We start from the raw sequence: 16,667 nt of genomic DNA on the forward strand, positions 1-16,667 counted from the left end.
CTTCGTTATTATGGAGATCTACACTTCAAATGATCAGATATGTATCAAATTAATGGCATTGTCTTACACCCTTCACCATTCTCAAACGTCTGTGAAAAGAATAACTTGAAAATTAATGTTGTTGTCTATTACTTACTGAAAATAATTAGTTTGTAATAAATGGTGTCCATAAGAAACAATTTTTACAATGTTCTATTTGTTTTTAAATATTAATACTACTGAGTCGAGGAAGAAAACACAACGCTTCTCGTACACAGGCCGGTTTGTATTCTGAAGCATCAGAAGCTATGGCACGTTGAGAACGTATGCGATGACAAGTTTACCATTAATTTTTTACCGATTGGAATGCGTTTTGGTTTTAATTCTGGCTGGCAATATTTTGAGTCGAAACCATTTTGTTTCTATCATGTATGCACAGTGGCTTTAAAGGGGCCTTTTCACGTTTTGATAAATTATTTTGTTTTACAAAAAGTTGTTTCAGATTCGCAAATGTTCGTTTTAGTTATGATATTTGCGAGATAACAGTAATTTTGAACATTTACCATGCTCTACAAAAGCCGTAATATGCATCTTTTGACAATTTAAAAACCTGAAAATTATAAAGCGTTGCAACGCGAAACGATTGAACAATTTGGAGAGTTCTGCTGTTGTCGTTATTTTTTGTGAAACTACGAGGATTGTTGATGTTAAGTAAAAAAAATACATCAATCATTGTATAAGCATGGATGGCCGAGTGGTTTAGGTGGTAGACTTTTACTCCAGGACTACAGGGGTCAGTAGTTCGAACCCTACGGAGGGTTTCTTTTCTTTCTTTTTTTAAATTTTATTCTTGATTTTTTACTGGAGTTGTTTTAGATCCAATGTCTACATTTAGCAATATAAAGCATTTAATGACAAACTTCAATACATGCCAACATCTGTGAAAAGGCCCCTTTAAAGTCGCTAAAATAGACAAGCAGGATACGTTTAATTATGTCCGTCATATGCATGTACAAAGTTTTGTCACAAACAATTGTTTGCGTGATTCATTTGGCGGTGTATATCATAAGACTATTACTGTATTCGTTATATGTCAACAACATCGTTTCGCATATATTTTACTGTAACAACTATACTGGAGTTAGAAAATCATGTAAGTTTCTGTCATGCCAAATGTGTGTACATTTTGTGTGTGTGTGTGTGTGTTTAAAGATAGTTTTTAAAGATATGAAATGCAAATGTACAAAGATAACGTGATTACAAATACGTGTTAAAATAGTAAAACAATGAATTCATTTAATGAAATAAATACACATGTATAGCAAGATGTTTGATAATGTTGTTAAAATATAGGCGAAATAAAGCTCTTAGTATATTATCATGAGAAAAAATATAGCTTTACTCCTTAAGCTTTTAGGCAAGGGAAGTCTTCAGTTTCTTGTAGTCTTTCATTTGTATAAGTGACCAATGGGCTATTTAATAGAGAACAAAACAAACGTCATACATACAACACATAAGCAAATCATTAACCACATATCGGCTAAATCCTTTCTTGTTTACAATACCTCATAATCTAGAAGCATACAGAGCACTTCAAGACAATAGTTGTAGTTATCATCATACCATTGTAAGTCACATTGTACATCCTTACTCGTAATGATTCAGCATTTTAAAAAGGTTTTCGAGTTTGTTGGAAAACAATGCGCGGATGACAAGATGCATGCCCAGTATAACTATATATTTCGATCCCATTTATTGATAAAAAGCTCAGTGGTATAATTTTGGTATATTTCCTAAAATAATTATGAAATGCACTGTGAAAACCCATTGATATATATATTGTACTTATTTTCAGATTTGTGGCTCAGTCTTCACGTGCATGTACTCTGTACCCAAATAGCAATTAAGGAACTTTCTTGTTTTTTGTCTGATTGTACTTGTATATGCTATGTGAACATATGCTAAAACTACGGTGATTTCCGGGATAGTTAGTTCCGCCGATCGTTAATATGCATCGGTTGTAAGATGGCATTTGCACAATGACTTTCCTTGTTCTCTGCCTTAAAGATCACGTAAACCCTATTTATTTTAGCTCGATTGCTTTTTAAGTACCACTAGCTATTTGAAACGCTCGCGAGTCCGTTTCCTGGGACTAGAGGGGGATTCTAAAAAACGCTAGGCGAACACCATTTCTAATACGCCATGTGTTTTGTGCATTGTTACAATATATACATAATATAAACAAATAATTGAATACGAAAATAAATCACTTGTAACCAATAAATAATTGCATTTCATACAGAACTCATGGATAGATAGCCTTTTCAAACAAATACGTGATTGAAACTTAGTTTACGACAATTCGCAGTGTTTCCAAAGTTAAATTCCAATAATTAAATTGCATCTCTTAACCAAGTGGGACCGTTTTTGACAAATATAAATACGATTCGAATGCGTCAATTATCGTTTGACATATTTCGTCTGAAATGCCTGAACCATTAACAGCCACTGTATGTAATTAAATGGCACGCTAGCCTTCAACCACCACTATACAGATCATGCTTTGTTGATATAATATATATATATATATATATATATATATATATATATATATATATATATATTTATTTATATATATATATATATTATATTTGTGTGTGTGTGTGTGATTCAGGTAGCACACCACGGAAGAAACACACTCTCTCGGAGCCGCGGACTCCTTCTTGATCTCCACCATGCTCAATTCAGAAAACAACGAACCTGCAATTATAAAAACACATTCACTGTACACAAATAGTCTAAAACTTAGATTTAAGATTAACATAAATAGCATATGGTACCTGTACAGGTGATACTATTGACAATAATGAAAGAATGGCAAGGCCGCAAACAGGGGTTTTAAAATCAACGTTTTACCATGTATGAAAGTGGCTAGGGACGAATAAAACGTAATGATAGCCTGCGTTTGGAATGATATTTGTACACGCAAAACATAGCACAACCCATCAAACCATTAATACATACCATGTTTCCTAGTGGTTTTCGCGCAATAATTCACAGCGTGACCCTACTAGCGACTCCAGCTTAAAAGTAACCCAAAATCCAATATGCCTACCGCAATTGTCCTTCCTGAGTAACAAAGAACAAAAGTATGGGAGGAGGTCATGAACCCACAGGTTCGCATTTGAAAATGGTCATATTGTTAGGGTTTAATGCTATTTGGGCGTACAATAAAACCTATTACCCACACATGTGACATTGAAATCTACCCTTTCCCAATATTTCACTTTTTGACCGTGGTCAATTCGAGTATTCTACTTCCTTCCGTGGTGTGCTACCTCAACTTTTGCTGAAGTACGAACAGGCTGTCGATTTAGCACTTGAACGTATTGTGAGACTGCACTGTTCCATACCTATGTGGTTTACTTCTTATGTATTGAAGTACTGCCATGGTAATGCAATATGGACGCAAACATGTATGCGAGTTGGAGACTTAAACAAGGTAGAGTGTTAGTATTGTCTCTAAAATGTGTGTTTTGAATCATTGGAAATTACATGACAATGAACAATACACTTCTGTTCTGAATTAACGTTATAAACCAGTTGTTAACATTTTAAAATTTATAATCGATATGTGCAGCTATTAAATAATGAACCATCTGGCATAACGTTCTAGATACCTCACTTTCTTAAAGCACATTGTTGTAGCAGTAAACAATAGTGTAACTGATTTCCAAGCACGTGTGGAATTCATCTGTTTGAGGTCATTCCGATCTAATTATGATCATGAAGACGTTGCCTGTTCAATAAATATTTGCTTCCGCGTGAGATCTCTGATACCTATGTATATAATTTTATTTTGTTTTGAATTATATAATACATGTTTTATAGATTGTGTGTTCGTTTCCGCATGATATTATTTTAATTAGTGATCCGAAAATAGTATATATTGAAATGGGCATAAAATGAAGTCGCTCTGTTAGTCATTGTCGTCTGAATAGTAGCATGAAATTTTCGAATATAAATGTTTGTTGTTGCAAGAATTCAGAGGAACGTGTATAACAAATTGTTAAAACTCTATACGTTGTTTAATGATAGAACGAACATATGCATGTTGACAGGTTGTTCTGCTTCAGTACTTTTACGAACTTATTCCTGGTGTACTACATATACAAAATACATTTCTAAAGGAACGTATCGTTTCTTAAGTTTTCCATTTCATGAATTGTATACACAGTGTACGAAGAGAGAAGACATGCGCATACTTGTAAGATAGTTACGATCTAATTAGACTATGTACATTAATTCTCTTCCAAATGTCTGTTACTTAATGGATAATTTCAATTGAATGCATGATTACATAAATTATACAGTTTTATGCGGATGTTTCAGGTGGTTTCAGTAGGTTGATCTATTATTATGTAATTGCTTCATTTACGTGTTCGTATGCGTTCAGTTTATTTATACATGTACAAAGACCTGCCGCATAATCCGGTAGCATAACAGTTTCATTTGTAAAATTGTATTGCTCTTGTACTAATAATGTATTATTAAAAGTGAATAGAATAAAACAAGACATGTTTCTTCTGTTATGAATCTTAGGTTTTAATATTGAAGAATACGACTGCGTATAGTATTTCAGACATAAACACCCACACACACAGTAGAGATACGTGGGAATTCAAATTTCAATTAAAGGGATTTGTGTAGATAGTGTTCTTTGTTATTATTATTAGCTTTTGTCATGTTCATTCATTTGTTACTTTTTACATATAGTAAATTATGGTTTTGGCTTTAATTCTTAAATAGTGCATTTATAGTTCTCTTAAACTATTTCTATGCCCCCCTTCGAAGTAGAGGGGGTATATTGTTTTGCACATGTCAGTCCGTCCGTCCGTCGGTTGGTCCGTCCACCAAATGGTTTCCGGATGATAACTCAAGAACGCTTAGGCCTACGATCATGAAACTTCATAGGTACATTAATCATGACTGGCAGATGACCCCAATTAATTTTCAGGTCACTAGGTCAAAGGTCAAGGTCACAGTGACTCAAAACAGTAAAATGGTTTCCGGATGATAACTCAAGAACAATTAGGCCTAGGATCATGAAACTTCATAGGTACATTGATCATGACTGGCAGATGAACCCTATTAACTTCCAGGTCACTAGGTCAAAGGTCAAGGTCACAGTGATTCGATACAGTAAAATGGTTTCCGGATGATAACTCAAGAATGCTTAGGCCTAGGATCATGAAACTTCATAGCTACATTGATCATGACTGGCAGATGAACCCTATTGATTTTCAGGTCACTAGGTCAAAGGTCAAGGTCACAGTGACTCGAAACTGTAAAATGGTTTCAGGATAATAACCCAAGAATGCTTAGGCCTAGGATCATGAAACTTCATAGGTACATTGATCATGACTGGCAGATGACCCCTATTGCTTTTCAGGTCATGAGGTCAAAGGTCAAGGTCACAGTAACTTGAAACAGTAAAATGGTTTCCGGATGATAACTCAAGAACGATAAAGCCAAGGATCATGAAACTTCATAGGTACATTGATCATGACTGGCAGATGATCCCTATTGATTTTCAGGTCAAAGGTCAAGGTCACAGTGACTCGAAACAGTAAAATGGTTTCCGGATGACAACTAAAGAACGCTTAGGCCTAGGATAATGAAATTTCATAGGTAAATTGATCATGGCTGGCAGATGACCCCAATTGATTTTTAGGTCACTAGGTCAAATGTCCAGGTCACAGTGACTCAAAACGGTAAAATGGTTTCCGGCTGATAACTCAATAATGCTTAGACCTAGGATCACCATTGATCATGACTGGCAGATGAACCCTATTGATTTTAAGGACACTAGGTCAAAGGTCAAGGTCACAGTGATTCGAAACAGTAAAATGGTTTCCGGATAATACCTCAAGAATGCTTAGGCCTAGGATCATGAAACTTCATAGGTACATTGATTATGACTGGCAGATGACCTCTATTGATTTTCAGGTCATGTGGTCAAAGGTCAAGGTCACAGTGACTTGAAACAGTAAAATGGTTTCCGGATGATAACTCAAGAACGATAATGCCTAGGATCATGAAACTTCATAGGTACATTGATCATGACTGGCAGATGAACCCTATTTACTTCCAGGTCACTAGGTCAAAGGTCAAGGTCACAATGACTTGAAACAGTAAAATGGTTTCCGGATGATAACTAAAGAATGCTTAGGCCTAGGATCATGAAACTTCATAGGTACATTGATCATGACTGGCAGATGAACCCTATTGATTTTCAGGTCACTAGGTCAAAGGTCAAGGTCACAGTGACCTTAAGCAGTAAAATGGTTTCTAACGTATTCACACAATGGCTGCCACTACAACTGACAGCCCATATGGGGGGCATGCGTGTTTTACAAATAGCCCATTGTTTTCTATTGTCATTCGTGGAAATAAAATTGGAATATTTCTGAATAATCCGATATAATACTTCGAATGTCATAATATTAATCTTTGCAACACATTTCAATTGAACGTACAGTGTGGTACTGTCTGAAGGTTAAATGATTACATAAATACCAACAGCTATACGACCTATTTGACACGATGGCTACAAGTTCTATTAGTATGTGTTTGTATTTTATTTATAGTAATTAACCTATTTAATCAAACACATTAGATAATAATTAAACCATTAACACATTACAAGATCAGTAAACACACATGTAGAAACCCTGAACATTTTGTGCAGTATCGGACCTACGTTTATCTTAATTAATTAATGTAAACGAATGTATTATGTCTTGCAAGATAAAAAAACCAACCTCACCCAAAAGCAACTGCATTGTTCGGTGATAAGATAAGTTTATCGACAACATTACTATAACACAAAAGATAACATCAACACTAATTAGAAATACGAAAGTCGTAAACCGCAACGTTCTTTGTTTCACTACATCTTTAACAGTTTTGATTACATCCTTAGTAGATTTGTATATAACTATAAATCTATTTGTGAGATCGGTTGTAAACATTATGTACAAATGTAGTTTAATGAAAGACAAGTGAGTACTTACAGCATCTCACGGTTATGTACTTCTATAAATCTTGGAATCTATTTTATTCAATGCACGACATACACTATTCTTTAATATTCTAGTGTTTGTTATTGCACGATTTCAAAAGCCACAATAGTTACAGAGTACACGCTTTCTGGGGAATGATGAAATACAATAAATACAATTATAAGATTAATACGAAGACTGATATATGGGGAAAAATGATTATATTTATGTAGATAACTTTTTAACGCATCAAAACGATCAAGTTAAACTGTTGTTGCATTAAACTATGCATATTGAAACAATCTATGTAGATACATTATTGGGAAAATCATCGTGTAATACGATACTTGAAAATCTATGCAACACATCATTTATGTTTAACAATCAAAGTCAATTAGCCTTTGATTAGCCTTAAGAATGTTTTAGTAAATTCCGATAGCCATGTATTAAATCTAGTAATATAATCTTTATCGTTTGAGTTTACGAATTAGAAGAAAACTATTTTCCCATAATGCAATGTCATGCCTTACTATATGACCTATAGATGGAGTGTGAGTTTCTTTCAGGTCCATTGATTTTCGGCAAAGTTATGGGACTTGAGCTCGGATATTTTCTCTACAATAATCGTTTTCCGGATTTGTTTTACGAAACGCTTTTTAAGAAACGAGTAGATTGTTGATATATCAGAAGTGAATTTAGTTTTATTTGAGGAATAATCGTTTAACATAAATCATTAAAGTGACATTATGCACACTTTTCACTGTTGAATTGAGCTGAAAAGAATTAACAGGTCAAAAGAGTTAGTGAAAATGTGGTAACTGACCAATTATCTGCAACTCATCTTGCTATCAGTTGTTTATAAAAAAATATATTATATTCGATATTTTACATGACTGTCCCAGTCCTCTAAGCCGAGCGGAACTGTCTTTTTATTAGGATCGGAGTAAGTCTTCGTGTTTCGTATGAATATATATCGTTGCAGGAAATTAAAATGATACGTAAAACAAAAATATGTCTCTGTGTCGTAGGAACGAATATGCACTAAAACTAAATTTAGATTCACATCGTACATGCATGATCAGTTGTCAAACGAAAGCAAGGCTAGATTTATTTAGATAGATTTATTTCGGAGATAGCATACATACAAACAATGCATTGAAACAACATGTACATAAAACAATATGAAGTAAAAAACAATCATAATTGAAAAGTACATGCATATAATGCAACAAGGCATGCACACTCACGCCAAGAATTACACAAAAAAGAGCAATATCCCTTCTTTCCATTGTGGTCCTTGTTGTTGGTGGCACGACATAGAGAGGCACTAGTAACAAATGAATACTAAATACTATGTTAATAATAATAAATACATGAAATATATAGAGAATACTAGGTTAGCGTTGAATACAGAGAAGTTTATGTTGCGAGGCTTAGAACGCCGGAAGCGCGAGCCTTGGCGAGCGCTTTCGGTGTTCGAGCCGAGCAACATAAGCTTCTCTGTATTCAACGCTAATCCTAGTATTCTATTTATCCCATTTGATTTTTTTCAACGTGACATTTAACATAAATCGATCTAATAACCTTAACAATAATTTTAATTCAGTCATAAAAGCGCTTAAAATCTAACAAATGTAACCATGCGTAGTGATATACATGTATTTGTTCTGGTACGCAAAATAGTCTTTAAAAATTCACAAACAAACTGTGAAACAAGTAAAAATATCACCATATGCCTACATTCAATTTTACGCAGTATGCGAATTTTAACACTTTACGACCGCGAAAAGAAGATTTTACTTTACTATAATTCATTTTATTTTCGAAAGAAAATGATCAAAATCCAATATGGCGGCGAATGATCCTGACAAAATGCTGTTGATGTCAACATACATGTACACCATCGACGACCTAGTTCTGGCTACCATAACTTTAAATGTCGCTTTTAATGATTTTTGACTGGCGCGACTTTGTACAGGTCTGTCAATACTAAATAAACTGTACGCATAAGTTTCTTTAGCTATCGAAGACCTTGACAATTTTGACGAGTAAACAGACAATTGCAGCGACTGACACTTTATTTGACAAAATATACAGGGCAATACGTTTTCCGACTTCGGACGACGAATTTAAGGACGCGCAGAACGTGTTTTTATATAATGTTATGGGTATGCCGTGTGTGATCCGATGCATCAATGGCGCCCATGTTAAAATCATTTCCCCGAGAACATGGAACGACAAAAGTACAATTTCAAAAATCAAAACACGTAAGAACTAGTATCTTACCTTTAATTATCCTTTAAAATCCATCTAATAATCCATTTAACTCAATAATTGACGATTTTGCATCTAGGGCCTTTAATAATTATTTTAGCATAGTTAAATAAAGACCCTTATGCCATTCTAACACTTTATTCAAATGAACGCGATTAACTTTCTTCTTCGTCACACGCTACGTCATGTACTCTACATTACTGTTATGCAAATGAACCGGAGCAGTTTATCTAATAATAGCCGTTGGTAAACTCGGTTGCATTTGCAGATTTCTGCATACTAACATAATTATGTTTAAACTTGCACAATGTTTTATTTATCTATGGTAAATGCCCTTATTGTACGAAAAAATAATTTAATATAAAAATACACAAAGAATAGAAAACATTCCAGTACATTAAAGATAAATGAGTAGAAAATACCCGTGTACAAAATGGGACGTTCCCAATTCCAGTGTGGTGCTATTTTTACCATCTTATACTTTACACAGCTCTATGCCTAACGTGAATTAAATAGGAAAGCAAACATAGCAGATTATTCATGAACTGTGCGATATGTGTATGGCTTGTTGTACATTCTTAATATTTAAGGTAAATGTCAAAAGTATATGCTTTGGTTATAAACAATGCACATTACACGAAATAAGGAAAATGTGAGCAATTGACAATTCAGATATGTCGACATACAGTACATGTAGAAAACATGTGAAATAAGTCGCGTTTATAATAAATCGTCAAAAAATGGGGAAAATGACGCAATAAGTATGTCATTTTATGACGCCATCAATCAGCTGATTCATTATACGGATGGCGAAAAATGATGTCATATGACTAGATTTAAAGGTTGAAGGTCGTATAATTTTGAAGCTTACTAGTAAGCCTTAAGTTTTGTCGACTTTGTTTCTTATGAAAAATCATTAAGTGGTAAAGTAAATATAAATAAAAAAATAACAAAACAAAAATCGTGTAATTTTATATTTTATTTCAACAGTTCTTTTGTTGAATATGACATATATATATTTTTTGCAACATATGCACATTTTCCTCTAATGGGTGACCTTAAAATTCGATCAATGAACCAAACAATATCGACCTAATTTTAGCGCATATCGCATGACGTCATTTAAAAAGTAGTCCGTGCACGCGACAGGTATATTCCACAGTGTTGAATACAAGCAAGTATATTCCACAACGTGTTATACCGTCAAAGTCGCGCTGAAAATGGGATAAAATACTGATATTCAGATCAATGAACACAAATGTATCAATTATGATCGTCATATCACAGATTGAATTTGGATGGATTAAGAATTTAAAGGTAACTACAACAAACAAAAATTAAAAAGTCACATTTATTATGCATGTATATTAATCTGAAATAATAAGACATTGGGTAAAGGAAAATTTAAAAATCAACAGCATAGCATAGCAACTTAAGATAGATTAAACTACTCTATTTAAAAGATGTTGTTTTATTGCAGACTTAAAACTGGACAATACTGTCATCTGGGTTATAAAAGATGGTAGTTTATTCCACAATGTGCAACCCAAGTAACTGAAGGACTTCTTCCCATTTCCTTTAACCCTTTGGTACAGAGAAAGCATCTTTTTTACTTAATCTGGTATGGGAATGGACAGAATTCTGGGGAGTAAACTGGTCTGACAGGTAATCTGGAAATAGACCATTTTTTATCTTTAAAACATTGGAGAGCATTATTTGCTCCACACGTTTGTCAACTGGCAACCATTGCAAAGAAGTATAATGTTCCTGGCTAATATGAGTTCTAGAATCAAGATTGAGCACAAAACGGATCAATTTATTTTGGGTTACCTGAAGTTTATTCTTCCATAACTGTGTAAGACCATTGTACCGTATAGAACAAGCATAGTCAAAATGACACTGGATTAAGGACATTACAAGAAGTTTCTTGGTATGCTGGGTTAAATACTTGCTTTTACGATATAAAAACTTTAAAGCGAGATTATACGATTTTTTATGTGTGTTTAATTGTAATATATTGATAAAATATGTTACAATAACACAAAAAAGCAAGAAAAATTATACATTAAAGCCGAATTTCATAAAATGCAGCAAAGACCAATTAGCGCCCCGAGCCGATTGTGACGTACATATTTTCCTGCAATAACCGAATCATTCGTCTTTGTATTAGGATCGGTGTTAGTGTTTGTGTGTCGTATGAATAGATATCGTTGCAGAAATTCAAATAAACCGTTTAACTAAATTTAGATTCACATCGTACACGTATGGTATATTAATGGCGAATTCGGCTGTACAGCCGTTTTCAATTTCAGAAATAAATATCTGGCTTATTTCGCATTTTTCGACACATGTTCTTTTTAACTTTTATTTTAATTTATATTGAAATGTATATATAATAAGTTTTCTACACATTTTATATAAATTCATAAATATTTGACAAAATCGTATAATCCCGCTTTAACCTAGAGTTAGATTTCTTTACAACAGACTGAGCCATATTGATAAATGATTAATTCTGGTCAATACTGGCCCCAAGATACTTGACTGCAGTTGTAGGTTCTATAACTGTGTCATAACATATTATATTTAACCTGAGATTTGACCTTAGCTTATGTTTGGTACCAAAGAGAATTGATTCAGTTTTACCAAGGTGAAGAGATAACTTGTTGTCAATTAACCATTGGCTCACTTAATTAAGATCCTGAGAAAGGGCTTGCTCTATTTGACACTTGTTTTGACCTGAAACTAAGATGCAAGAATCATCCGCATACAGTAACAGTTTATTCTTTGTTGCTGAAGCCATCATTGACATAGATCAAGAAAAAGAAAGGGCCGAGAATAGAACCTTGAGGCACCCCACATGTAATGTTGGTCATATTAGATTTAGTACATGATACATCAACAAGTTGTTGTCTATCAGATAAGTAGGATGAAAACCAATTCAAATTGTCATCCCCCAGACCCAGGGCTTTAAGTGTCATGAGAAGGATAGAGTGATCTACAGTGTCAAAAGCTTTCTGTAGATCTAACAGAATCATGCCCACTAGATTACCTTTGTTCATTTCTAGACGGATGAAATCTGTCAAGTGAATTAAACAAGTGTGCGTGGAAAACCCACATCTAAAACCTGATTGGAATTTAAAGAGCAGTTCTTACTTTTGAGATATGACTCAACTTGGTCATGGACAACTCTTTCAAAAAATTTGGATATACTACAGAGGATAGATACTGGTCTTTAGTTACCAACAGCAGTTTTATCATCTTTCTTGAAAAGGGGGACAGCTCTGGCATATTTCATATCATCAGGTACAGTACCTTGGATAAGGGATAAATTAATGATATGGGCTAAGGGACTGGCAATTATTGGGTCACCATCTTTTATAAACCGATACGGAATACCATCAAGACCTGTTGATTTGTTTACCCCTTACCGTGAAATATACTTTAATACTTTGTTCTCAAAAACAAGAGAAAAGGAAAAAACTGTTTGCTTCTACACCTTTTTTGGCATAAAATGATGTAACGAAACCCTTTCCAAATTTACATATGCTAGTCTGGGGCAATGTTTCAACAAGTTTTGATGCTACACTTGTATAAAAACAATTGAAAGTTTCAGGTACAGTCTTCTTATCAAAACATATCTCATTGTCAACCTTAAGACCAATGTTTGATCTTGATGAACTTTTTTCGGAATGTAAACCAAGATTTTTTAACAACTTCCACAGAGACTTAGAATCATTTTTATTTTGCTCAAGAGACTGAGTGAAGAAGCTCTTCTTGGATATGTCAACAAGAGACTGTACCTTATTTCTCAATTGACTGAAAGTATTAAAATTATCTACAGTTTTATTTTTTCTTGTACACATTAAAAGCAGTATTACGTTTATTTATAGCTTCAAGAATATCTGAATTAATCCAGGGTTCAGTTCTATGCTTAATCCGTACTTCTTTAACAGGAGCAATATTATTAATAACAGACGACAATAAGTGTTTAAAATTGAGCCAAGCCTCAGACACATTATCACATAACATAACAGAACTCCAGTCAGTAGCTAAAAGGTTAGCGTGTAGATCATCCTTGTTATAATTTTTCAAAGAACGAATGGTTACAGTATTATGTTTGTTAATAAATGATTTATGAACTTTTCTGGTACAATAAATTAAAGAATGATCACTAATACACGTATCAACAACACCAGATTGAGAAATCTTTTCCTTATCAGACACTAAAATAAGATCAATGGTGGTAGCTGAAGCGTTACAGACTCTATTAAAGTCACATATAAGTTGTTTAAAATGAAACATGTCAGTAAATAAATTCAAAGCTGACAGCAGAGAACTACTTTTGGCACAAACATCAGTGTTAAAGTCACCCAATACTACAGTTTCGTGTTCAGCTATGGTTGTATACGTTGATGAAAAAACACTGTCCAGAAGTGTGTAAAAGTTCGCCTGTTTTGGGGGTCGATACATGACGCCATATAAAATAGGTTTGGTCTTCGGCAGGAGTAGATCTACCCAAGTAGCTTCAGTGTCCGAAAGGCTTATATTCAAATGCATTATTTTTCTCTTTCCGGGATATTGTTTTAGTATGTTGATGCTGCATTAACAAATATAAGTGTATATGAAGTGAAAACACCAAAAATAAACAACGGTTGCGATAGACACATATAAACATACATGTAGCATACACGTTAGATGCGCATAGTATCACTTTAAGTTAATGCGTTAAACAAGCTTATTTATGGATTTGGTATTTTATAATACTTGCCGCTAGACACATCAATTATGCACAGTGTATTGTGTTACGTGTTCATTGTGCATTCATCTACATGGTGTATCGAATTTCTAAGCTCTATTGTTCACAAGATCTGATGTTTATAGGAATAATATGCTGGATACAGGAAACAATCACTATATACATGTAAAGGTACGTCAAATTAAACAATAGCATCATACAAATCGGATTAAAAAAACACACACACTTTCCGTGTTGGTATGCATTGAGCTATACGTTGGTTAAAACAATACTTATTAGCTATTTTAGACAATATGTTCGCAATATCATACAACAATATATGCTACTTTCGACAAAATAGGCTTAACAGTAAAACTAATAAGTACAATTTGACAGAATGAGAAAAAGCTCGAGGCCTATGTCGTATCTCTCTTCTGTCAGTTGGACGTTCTTTTGATATAGTATAAAAAAAATAAGCATGAAACTACAATGTACGTGAATGTCAAAAGAATGAGTACATATGTAGTGTATAATATATGTAGGTAAAAATAAATAGTATACGAATGTATACATGAAATGGAATATAATACAAAAGTGAAGCAATACAAAAAAGTAAGTTGACGTTCATCAGCCTTAATTTGTAATATGATCAAGGTAGTAAGAAATAGTGTAAGAGTGTTCGCAAGTTACTAAACAGGGGGTGGATCTTACGCAAGTAACTGGTGTGGCGTAAGTGATAAAAATATTAATTAATGTTCACAATGGCGGCTAACAGCTGATTTGTAGCTCATCTATTTTTTGAAAAAAAATGAGCTATCGTCATCACATGAGCGCCGGCGTCCGGTTAAGTTTTGTGTTTAGGTCCACTTTTCTCATAAAGTATCAACGCCATTGCATTCAAACTTGGTACACTTACTTACTATCATGAGGGGACTGGACAGGCAAACTAAGATAACTATGGCTGGCATTTTGATAGAATTATGTGCCCTTTTCATACTGCGAAAATTGAAAATTTGGTTAAGTTTTGTGTTTAGGTCCACTTCATTCCTAAAGTATCAAAGCTATTGCTTTCATACTTGCACTACTCACTAACTATCATAAGGAAACTGTGCAGGCACAGTTATGTAACTCTGACTGACATTTTGACAGAATTATAGACCATTTATACTTAGAAATTTGAAAATTTCGTTAAGTTTTGTGTTTGGTCCACTTTACTCCTAAAGTATCATAGCTATTGCTTTCAGACTTGGAACACTCGCTAACTATCATAAGGGGACTGTACAGGACACGTTGCATAACTCTGGTTGGCATTTTGACGGAATACTGGCCCTTTTTTGACTTAGTAACTTTGAATATTTGGTTAAATTGTGTGTTTAGATCCACTTTACTTCTAAAGTATCAATGCTATTGCTTTCAAACTTCACATACTTTCATATTGTTATGAGGGTAGTGTTCCTGGCAACTTGAACTTTACCTTGACTTTTGAATGACATTTACTCTTAAGGTCAAGTTATTAAATTTTGCTTAAATTGCCTTAACTTCTTTATTTATGATCAGATTTGATTCCAACTTTGACAAAACAACACTTACCTGACAAACCACAATAAAAAAACACAAATATTTATTTTTATTATTTTATTTTTGAAAGACCGTCCAACCATCCCACCCAAGAATCCCCCCCTCCGAAAAAAAATATTGTGTGTTCATTGTTTTTTCTTATTTTTGTAAGAGAATGTAATAAATGACCACAACCCCACACTATACAGCCCTCTCCATCCCACCCCTCCCTTCTTTTTGATTGAGAGAGGTCCCTTCACCTTTAAAAAGAAAAATCGATGAGCGGTCTGCACCCGCTGGGCGGTGCTTTTGTTTTGTGTTTCCGTGCACACTTTTGAAAGGTGTGTACATATACTATACTTATTCGACATAATCCTCACGCGCAGGATTATCTTCTGATGTCCATTTAACCTCGGTGTAAGTCCTGTAGGTGTATTATCAATATTTAAAAAGTTATAAAAGCCTTTATATACAAATGCGTACTGATACCGTTGCGATACGTAACGAAACAGCTGCGGGCGGGGCATCGTTAGTAGGATAAGGTATATTTATATGATTGAGTAATGTTTAAATAAATGACTTTCTCGGATAAAAGACTGGACATGTTTGAATATCAGTGAAGTTTCTGAGTTTGATCCGTCTTTGACACCGAAAAAACCCAGATGTAAAGTCAAAGTTTCAAATTGCTACCAATTCATTCGCAAACGTGCTTGAAGCAAATTAAGCGTCTGCTCACCATCCTATTAATGCATGGAACTTTTTCCTGACTTATCTTATATTTGTTTTGAAGGCAGTGAGAGGAGACCATCCTACAGGTTCCGGTAGAGAGTTTCATTGGTTTATAATTGATGGTATGAAGGAACGTGTGAAAAGCTGTGATTGACATGGAATGCTGCGAGTTTTGAATTAAGAAAAAGATATGCCGTTAATTTGCCCACCCTGAAGGGAATCAGTGTTAACGTACATGAAGCGAATTGGGCGTCCGATTACAATCGAAGTAATGTATGGGGATTTTTTGCTTGTCTTTGTTAAGAAATATGTTCAAGGCAGAGAGG

The 16,667-nt window shown here is 34.1% G+C and overlaps 1 long non-coding RNA gene across 3 annotated transcripts in view; it reads left to right on the forward strand.

Annotated features, from left to right (window-relative positions):
• The window catches only part of LOC127867314 (uncharacterized), a 65,358-nt gene that overhangs the window by 31,058 nt on the left and 17,633 nt on the right, over positions 1–16,667 (forward strand). The window lies entirely within an intron of this gene.

Source organism: Dreissena polymorpha, chromosome 2, assembly GCF_020536995.1.
Source record: "Dreissena polymorpha isolate Duluth1 chromosome 2, UMN_Dpol_1.0, whole genome shotgun sequence".
NCBI lineage: Eukaryota > Metazoa > Mollusca > Bivalvia > Myida > Dreissenidae > Dreissena > Dreissena polymorpha.